This window comes from Siphateles boraxobius, unplaced genomic scaffold, assembly GCF_051911475.1.
Source record: "Siphateles boraxobius isolate OS27281-9 unplaced genomic scaffold, OSU_SipBor_1 31, whole genome shotgun sequence".
Taxonomy (NCBI): Eukaryota; Metazoa; Chordata; class Actinopteri; order Cypriniformes; family Leuciscidae; genus Siphateles; species Siphateles boraxobius.
Window position 1 is genome coordinate 9,464,933 of NW_027508931.1, and position 10,534 is coordinate 9,475,466.

Here is a 10,534-nt window from a genome sequence, read left to right on the forward strand (position 1 = left end):
TCAGTTGAATTGCTTTGAATTTTCAACCTTGTCTATGATGTTTCTTCAAAAGTTCTATAAGAGAAATGAAACACAAATGAGACAATTGTTAACATACAGTAAGAGTAATAGCGCAATAACATTAACGTGGACAGTCTGCAGATCTTGGAAAATCAGTTTGAGACGTTGAGATATTACCTTTTTTTCTGACAATCGAGAGTCTTAATATGAACTTCATTTAATCTAATTGATGTCTAAGAGAAACAATTGAGACTTTACAGAGGTCTCATTGTGATTGTTCTTGCCTATGTGTAATGCAGAGATGAGAATGCATTTCATAAGGCAACAATTTGAGCTTGCATACTGTAGTTTGAAATGTTCACATTCACATATTTGCATAGAATATGATTTGGACATTAGTGTTTGAATGTGTAATCTAGGAAGTGCAGTAACTTTTTTCAAATTCTGATATAACATTTATTTTACATTTATATAACATTACACTTAATTTATTAACAGCAAGACAATTCAGCTTCCATCTATTCCTGTCGTAGCTGAAAGCTAGAATGCTGAGAGAAATCTGTGAGTAATTTCTGCAGTAATCTGTAGTGGAGATCTACTGTGCTGAGGGCCCAGAGCCAACACACTACACCAAGGGAGCTTTTAGTTCCCATTCCCCACACAGAACAACTTATTAGTGCTAAGAGAGAGAAAGAGCGATTAGCCAATCATGCCATTAGTGGAGTCTATGAGCCAGGCCTCTGGCTGAGCACTCCCACAATGCAACAGGCCATGTTATCCAGCCTTATCAATTATAGGATAAGGATCAATAATGAAATTAGGCTGAGTAACTACTTGAGGAATTGTGGGGATTTTATCAACCATGAAAGTCCACTGGGGGTTTTGCAATGGGTGACGAAACATGCCACACACAGATATTCCATCTATAACATGTAGGCAATTCAAAAAAAGTGAAAATGTTTTCTGTACAGTAAATCAAAGACAATGGTGAGATACAAAATTAATAATGCTAGATGTAATAATGCAACTATGTCTAAGTAATGCAAAAATTTATGTAGTGATTTCAATTCTTTAACATGTTCTACTGCATTCTTATGTGAGTTGAGCATTGCCTGTGTGTTTTGTATTGTTGCATTACAAGGACTATGAATATATATGTCTGCACATCACACAATACCACATTATTTGCATAATATGTATGCACGTATGATGCTCATGTAGCCTATGTCTTCCCCTTGTGCAAATATAGGACAGGGTCATTTTACAATGTAACAAAGATATTTGATGTCAAACTGAATTTAGCATTAGTTGTACTTCCTCTCATTTCACATAACACACACTATGCAGCAGGGCTTGACAGATAAAGCCACCTCTATTAAATTGAGTTATTTTTTGCTAGCTATTGTGTGCATACATGTATTCATGTAAACACAGTCAGTTATGTTTACGTGAACATAAACAGTTGAGATAGAAAATGCATGTGTAACAGTATAATGGTTCTTAAAGTGACAGCAGCCTAATACATCTGCTGTCAAATTATGAGATAATATTAAAAATATCTATTAGGCAGTTTTCCCCATGGCATCGATGTCAAAATTGTGGCCAGTGAAAAAGCTGAGGTGCTAGTAACTTTGGAAAACCACTAGCGACAGTGGCTGGTGAGCAAAAAAAAGTAAATGTCAAGTCCTGCTGTACAGTATGAGTCCTTTAGAAATGTATGGGCACACAATAGTACACACTCCTCCTTATGCTCCCGATGAGATTGCAAAGAAATTTCAGCATTCTTCATGACCATTGACCATTGTGACCATTAAAAGCACTCCATCCAACCAGAAGCAAAATTCACGCCCTGCACTAATTCTCACCGACAACCATTAGAACAATTCCACATCTTGAACAGAACATTAATGTTTCTTTGTTTAATTTTGCCGGTTCAGATACCCGACCAGTCGCCCCCTCCTCTGTGGCATTGCACTAAAAACAATCATTGTTTTGACAAAGCAGGCAGAAAGATGCCCTGATATCTGCTGTGTGTGTTTTTTCAGACATATGTAACCGAACACAGGTCGTTTTTCCAACCAGCCTTGAGTGAATTCCCTGTAAATAAACAGTGTGGCAGTCTACATAGTCTCACTCTTCCATAGGTAAACACTTAATGGGAAAAATCCATTTAGCCACAATTGCACTAAAAACATGTAATCAGCCGAGCAAAGTTTTCTCTCATTCTGTACTGTTTATTTACCCCGTTGCTTTTTCACGATTGGCAAGCGTCTGTGCATATAATTATTTATTATTTTTCTTAGAGACCAGACAGCTGGATTCTTTGGTGTGGCCGAGGTGTTTTCTTGAGATCTGAAACATGCAAGGAAGTTAAACACACATACACGCATATAGTAGTGACATTCAGAAGTGTGTCTGCTTGACATCATGTCAGAACAGATCAACAACTGAAATACATCTATACGGGTGTGTTTATATTTGAATGTACGACGACGCACAAAAGTAATGTAATTCATATGTGTTTTGACAGCATCTTAAAATGAGGTTTGGCTAAAGTATATAGCCTAAACCTGAAGTCAACATACCAACTACAGTATGATTATTTGTTTACAATGTCTCATACTGTATCATCCACATTCCACAGCAATGACATGTCGATATCTGTCAGGAAACCAGTTTCCTCAGAGTTCCCATTAATCACCTTCCAAAATCCAAATGTAAACACAATGCATTTGCCAGTGTTTGTTTGTTCTTGGGAGATTATAAGCTGGATTTATTTGTCTGCTTCCTAAAAGAATAACAAAAAGCTTATTATAATAGCTCCAGTATTTATCCTAGACAGCAATGAGATAAAATGGAGAGTAAAAAAAAAAAAAAAAGACACTAGTAAGCCCGTCAAAAATAAATAAAAAAACACCTCCAATCAAAAGTTTTAAGAGGAATTCTATTAGCTGTGCTATCCACGTTGATTTTACAGTATGGCTCTATATTCTTACTGTAGGCCAACAATTGTCTCATTTGTCCCTACTGTATCTTTGTTTCTCCTAAGGAATATTAAATATAAGACAAAGTTGATGAAACATAACTGAGAACCAGAGTCTACTGAGCTATGAAAGAACAACCTGTGAGCAATACAATTTTCCATTCTGTCCATTTGCAGCTTTGAAAAAATCAAATGTAACTTAAGCTGAATAAATCAAATCCTTCAGTGACTCAGAGAGATTTTATATATAGATCCCAGAGTGAGATGTCTGGGTGCATGTGGAACAAAATACGATATTATATGTGATATATGATTTTTGGGGGAAAAGAGAGAGAGAGAAGGAGAACTGGAGAAAGGAGACAACAGACAGGAGATTGCTTCTGATCTGCATGAGATGTTTGGAAAATAGTTGTAGACAAAATGTTAAGTTTAAAGTGTAATATTAGCCTGCTGGTGTACACACTCTTGCTTGTGCCTCGATAATAGGGGGAACCTTTGTTTGTGTTTGTGTGTGTGTGTGTGTGTGTGTGTGTGTGTGTGTGTGTGTGTGTGTGTGTGTGTGTGTGTGTGTGTGTGTGTGTGTGTGTGTGTGTGTGTGTGTGTGTGTGTGTGTGTGTGTGTGTGAGTGACCAAAAAAAAAAAAACCATAAATGCTCAAAATGAATGGCATCGCATTAATAACAGTAAGTTAACTAGAAGAGAGATGGGCTGCATGCAATATATCATATATGGGCAAACTATTACATGGTGCACATCGAAAGGATTAAGCACATACTGTGAGTAAATCGTTGGCTTTTATACTATAAATATACGCTTGGGGTGTTTAGAAAGATCATAAGAACTGACAGGAATTGCCCACCAGTTCAGAAATGTTCAATATGTCCTAAAATCTGTCATTTGTATTAAATTGTGCTTTAGGGTTATGTTCAAAACTGCGACCACTGTGTCCGATCTCGCCCAGATAAACACCCAATGTCTGCACCGAGACACTGGGTGTTAACGAAAGCTGTCAGGCTGATAAAAAAAAAAAAAACAGCTATGCATTTTTGCAGGAGCACACATATAATCACATGCACATGTTGTTGCATAAAAAAAAATAACTATCTCTTATAAACATGACTCCATTGCAGTGAATAAAAGTGATGTGTATAATGTCGGTACATGCACAGACAGCAAAAAATGCAGCAAAAAAATCTAACTGTTTTGAAACAGGTTTCCCAAACAAACCCATTGACTGTCATTGGCCTGGACAAAAATAAAACTCCACCCCATACTCATTCTATTGGTCGAGTCAATGTTGGAATGGTTGAGATGCTTTGTTTAAATTCGGAATCAACTTACTTTGCTTCTTGTTGTCAGTCAAGTTGTGACAGGCGTATTTTATCATTACAGTTTTTTACAGTCGCTAGGACACATTTCCCAATACTTTGGTCACTTTTTCAAAACTCTTCGCACAGTGAGCACAACAGAAGTATATGTGGGCTAAACTTTGGATCATTTATCATTGCTTTGGCACAAAATGCATTCAATGACTACATCTTTCAAATTACATTAATTGTTTTCTCACTTCGACACAACAACAACAACCAAAACTCTGTGTACTTACAGGCCAATTTGCACATGCTTACATACTGTTTTCAAAACTGTTAAACTTATGTTCAAAACAATAACATAATACAAAACTGAATATGACAGCAATTTGCTACATTTCTACAGTAATATTGTAATGAAATATATTTCGAATCTAAAAATGAAATGCTATAAAAACAATTGGACAATTGGACCAACCACAGCTGATTCCTATTGTGTCTGTATCGGTGAATGGTGTGTACAAATTCTTGTATTTTGTAATTAGTCTGTGCAAAAAAAAAAAAAAAAAAAAGACATATAATATATTGAAGCATACTGCATCATGTCTGATTCATTCCAGTAAAATATATTGGAGTGAATTCTAAACAGTAGAGAGGTGTGCTTGTTTTACAGAAGAAAACATTGTATAATGCTACCTGTTGTTAGTGTTTTTTAGGTCATTGTTTTGTGGGTGACAAAGTGTGTTTGTTGTCTGTCAACCTTTGCTAGTGTGATGGAAAAATATGTTGATTTGAGACATGTATGAAGTGATATGGTAGTTTTAGTGCATTTTGAAAGTGAAATGAACTGCTGTGCCGAGCTGAAAGTTGGTTTGGAGAACTTTGAAAAAGTGACCTAAGTATTGAGAAATGTGTCTTAGCGACTGTAAAAAACTGTAAACAAATTTCACAATTAACATTTAAAGTCACACATTTCAAACTAAAGTGTCCTCACACTACACTTAACCCTCCAGCCTTTTGAATAAAAGACAGATGGATATTTCTTGCCATAATGTTCCCACAATCCACACACGTCAGCCAGGGTCTTCACCTTTCCTTCCCATCCTTTCCTCTCTCTTGTACTCTGATTCCACCCATGCCTTGGGCTTTTCCACTTTGGCATGAAACCCAATAGACAATTTTCCTTTTGAATCATATAAAAAGCCATGCTAGCTGATTCAATTACCCATTCAGCTGAGGGTATTCATTTTCATTTGCACAAAACCTTAGATGATCACAAAACCTGAGATGATCTGCAAGAAATGGTATTACACTGAATTAAACCTCCCGGTTTAGTGTGTGTGCATGCGTGCGTGTGTGTGCGTGAGTGTGCGTGAGTGTGTGTGTGCGTGTGTGTGCGTGTGTGTGTGTGTGTGTGTGTGTGTGTGTGTGTGTGTGTGTGTGTGTGTGTGTGTGTGTGTGTGTGTGTGTGTGTGTGTGTGTGTGTGTGTGTGTGTGTGTGTGTGTGTGTGTGTGTGTGTGTGCGTGACATCTCGTAATGTCAATCATTTTAAGTCTTCACCTCCATTTAATTAGTTTGAATTTCCCCAGCCTCTTCAAATCAGAATAATGAGACAACTCCTGTGTCATTCCTGGTATGCAGTACCATTGAACTCTCTAACTTTTACAAAGTGAACACAGCGTGTTTGTGCTGTATGCCATTTCTATACAATTGTATAGTCGACTTGTCAAGAGCAGACACTTTATTTGTTAATTATAATTTGATTATTTGGCAAGAAAACAGAAGGATCCGAATGAATAAATTGCTAATTGGCCTTCCTATGCTTGTGCTGTTGTTTTCCTTCCAAAATTATGTCAATTCCTGAAGGATGGTGTCACAAAGGAACTGGAATTTGGGGGAATAACATTTGTGAGTTAAAGGAATAATAAAGGAATATAAAAAAGGATGAAAACTGATATTGAGGACACAAGAAAAACGTATAAACTGATTAACAATTAAAATAATACGGGGAAAAAATTGATTGGATTAGAGAAAGATTAGACGGATGGATGGATGTTTAACTGAAATTATTTACAAAATATTGAACTTATTAAAAAAGTTCTGTAATTTGTGATATTGTGTTAAAAAAATTATTCATTTTAATTTGTTGATGATTTATTCCGAATATAAAGACAGATGGATCATAAAAATGTATACTTCACAGTAGAACAGTCCTCCTTTCTTCTGTTCCCTTTCAGTCGATAACGTCAGACGTAGTCGACGTCGACTGAATTGGGGACTACGTCCTCCGTTCCCTCCTTCAGGGAACGGTGGGTTGCATACGCAACCAGGACGTTCTCCTACTCTCTCGTCCAGTCTTTTCTCCTGTCACACTGCCAGCTGTGCAGAGGCAGTGTGGCTGGAGTGGCATTAGGTCAAAGTCCCACAGCTTGTGACAGAGAGGAAACGAGGGTGAGAAACATGGGATTGGCACTTCCTGCCTAGTGACTGACAGACAGCACTGGGCTTTGTCCTCCTCCCACTGGCACTTACTGTCTGCTGGCCCTTCTGTGGCCTGGGCGTTGCTATGATGGACAGATAGCCATTTAAACTGAGGGAGGAGGGGAAGCTAAAGCAAAGATGACAAATCCAAGTCAAAAACCTGAAGAAAATAAAACACCTTAAAGTCACTAGGAAATCAAAATTGACACTTTTATGGAATATTGCTGTATTTATTATAAATGATTTATCCGTGCACATTATTATAATCTTAAATCATAACCTCCCCTTTATCTTGGAATATCTTCTCTTCTCTGTTGACATGTTTACTGGTGCGAGGGCGGAACAACCTGTCACACAGCAATAGCAAACAACAACCACCCAACAGTTCAACCAATTCAAAACCGTCCTCCATTTTTGCTTGTTTGAGAAGCTATTTAACTGGGATATATGTCACAATAAGGAATAAAAGACTTTCGTAACTTCTGTTTCATGCAAATTTTAAACCAGTCTAAGGTGGTTTGATGTCATAGCTTTGTTGTTCGCCTGATTAAGGTAATCATGTAGCGGTTCTTCCTCCATGTCCATCTGACAAATGGCCAAAACTGCAAAAAAAACAACAAAAAAAACAAAAGAGATAAATACAGATAGAAAAACACTTTTTTGCAGTGTACTATATACAGGTTATGCACCGAGGCGAGTCAAGTCAAGTTTCTGCATTAAACGATGACTGCAGGCAGGGTCCGAAATTAACACCCGCCAAGCGCCAAATGCGGGTAGATTTTCCGTTTGGCAAGTAAATCTTAAAAGGCTATCCGCCACACTGGCGGGTGAATGTTCCAGACATCGCAAGTCTCCCGCATATTGATAGCGGCTCCCTGATGTCAACAAATTAGTTAAAATCTCCAAGAAACTAGAGTGAGCGAGAAAGAGCGTGCACATACTGAGCTCCAAACCGTGTAGCGCGTGCACGCCTGAGAGGGAGAAAGCGAGAGACCTTGCGTGTGTGCCTCAAGAAGCGTGTGTGAACCTTCTTTACACCTAAAATAGACCTACACTAAATATATTTCTTTAACTTAAATAATTAACAAATTAAGATGACAAAAATAAAACACTGAATCAATTTGAAGCTTTCGTCAAATAAAAATAGCAGACCTACCTCAATCCACAGCTTGTCTAGTTTTTACTTAAAAAAGTAACATGTCTGCATGATGTGGGGTTAGTCTGGGTCTCCGATGGCACAGATGTCCCAGGAATACAGAGATAACGTCTGGCTAGAGTGGCCAACTTCGGAAAGCGCCTTTCATTTGCTTGTGGATGTTAGCATCGCAAGTGATATTGCATTGTAGCCTACTTGCACTAGGCCTACTGCTTTATTTTAATACCGCGTAGCATATTTTCCAAGTATTCGTCGATCTGTCTGTCGAAATGGTGCCACAGTAGCTACTTCTTTTCGCTTGGTTCATTTTGCTTGCTTAGCTTGCTCTGCTTGCTTGCGAAATATGTCTTTAGGCGCGTGTTGTTGCGCGTGTCGAGGGACGCGCCCCGTGATTTAACAAATATATGCTACATACTGTTTTTTTTAACCATGCAGCAAACAAACAAAAAAGCTATATATATATATATATATATATATATATATATATATATATATATATATATATATATATACATACAGTAATATTATTAATAATATATTTTAATATTACATAGTAAATCTATACTTTTAAACCGTTTAACTGATAGTATTAATCAGTATTTTTTTTTACTTTCGGTAAAGTATCTGATAGTTTTACAAAACCTTCAAATGTTCTGTTATGAGCACTAGTTCGATGCTCACATCTTCCATGTCTGATATTTGTTGCTCTGTTTTGACTTCTACTCTAGTCATTCAACATAATACCTTATCTCAATTAAATGTACTGAAATGAATGTTTATGTTGCACAAAAAGGCTGTTTATTATTTTGGCCGGTAAAAAATATGCTTGGCTGGTGGATTTTTTCATCTACCAGTCCCTCTGGCAGGTGAGCCAAAAAGTTAATTTCGGACCCTGACTGCAGGGCAAGATAGTGGAGGAAGTGCTTGTTACGTAAGAAAAAATGGTCAGAGAGTTCACAAAATGAGTGTGAATCCTGGTGGAAACTGATAAGGACACAATATCTTCTTTGTAAATCCTTCAATACTTCCAATGCGGTTGTCTCATTTCTGAACACTGTGAAAACAATATTCTTCCAATTAACAATATGATGCTGTTATGTTCTTCTGCCTCCTTATAATCCTCCATGATCTGTAGAACAAGAGTTACACCCCGCATTTAAAGACTACAAATCTCTTCAAGGCCCAAGTGTTCTGTATTGGCAAGGATTTGGAACACACATTATTAATTTTTCATTGCAAACACAGTTTTTGCCTAAGGCAAGCTGTCATTGGCCAGTATATTGCTGTGGAGTGATCTTAGCATTGAGACTTCATTACAGAGTCAACTCTACTAATAACTCAGCAAGATAAGATTTTGACCCAGCCTTCCAACTAATCGCTCTCCTTTTTCTGGAATATGTTTTTATTACTGTATTCTTCCATCCACAGAGATTGGCATCAATAAGAAAGAGAGAGAGAATGGAGCATAGTATATTCACAATGCCTGTGGTCCGGTCTAACTGCTGTATGCTTCTCCCCCCTTATCAACCATCTGTACTCTAGAGGACCCCACAGGCCGTCCATACTGCTGCCTGCCAGTAAAATACATTCGAGAACCTATCAGACCTGTAACCAGATCTGTAAGTTGAGTGTGATAACCCCAATCGGTTTGTTTGCTTTCTTAAAATAATTTCAAAATGTCATTGATCCCATAGGTAAATCTCAGGCATTTATTTATGTTTAAAGCCAGAACAGTATGGGTACACCTTTGAGATTTCTAAGTAACAAATTTGTGAGCAGAACCATTTCCCTATCACTGCTTTTCAGTACAAATATCAAAACATTCTTAAATCAAGATACATATTGTAGATGCATATTAAGTCTTGTTTTTCAAAAACAATAATCAAAAAATAGTGAGTTCATGCTTAAAGCAAGAAAAAATATCTGCCGATGGGGTCAGAAAAATAATATTAATTCAAAGGGCGGAAAAGTTTATTTGTATTACTCCATTGGCTGATAATTTTCTTGTCTTCAATATTAATTAACTCACTGGTCCCACTTTATATTAAGTGGCTTTAAGTACTATGTACTTATTGTGTTCAGGTTGTATTGTAAAACACTTTTGCTGCTGTTGAGGTGTGATGCGGGTAAGGTTAGGGACAGGTGTGGTGGTATGAGTCGGTTTAAGGGTGGGTTAAGGTGTAAGGGAAGGGTCAACTGTGTAATTACAAATGTAATTACATAAATTAATGACAGCTGTAATTACATGCAGGTATTTTCAAAATATAAGTACAATGTAAAACATGTATGTACACAATAAGTCCATTGTATCAAATTATTAATTTCAATGTAAGTACATAGTACTTAAAGCCACTTAATATAAAGTGGGACCCACTCACTTGCTAAATCTTTCAGAAAACAAAAACATTTCATGTCATTTTGCCTCTCAAATAAATATATCTTGATTTATAACGGGTTTACAAGACAAAAATACTAAGGAATTTTTTTATTATTTTATTTTATTTTGTACTGTGCCTGTTGACAATATCTTTGATATGAACACAAATGACTGCACCCTGCATGTGTGTGTTTGTCAATGCTGAATGCACTATATGTATGTGTGT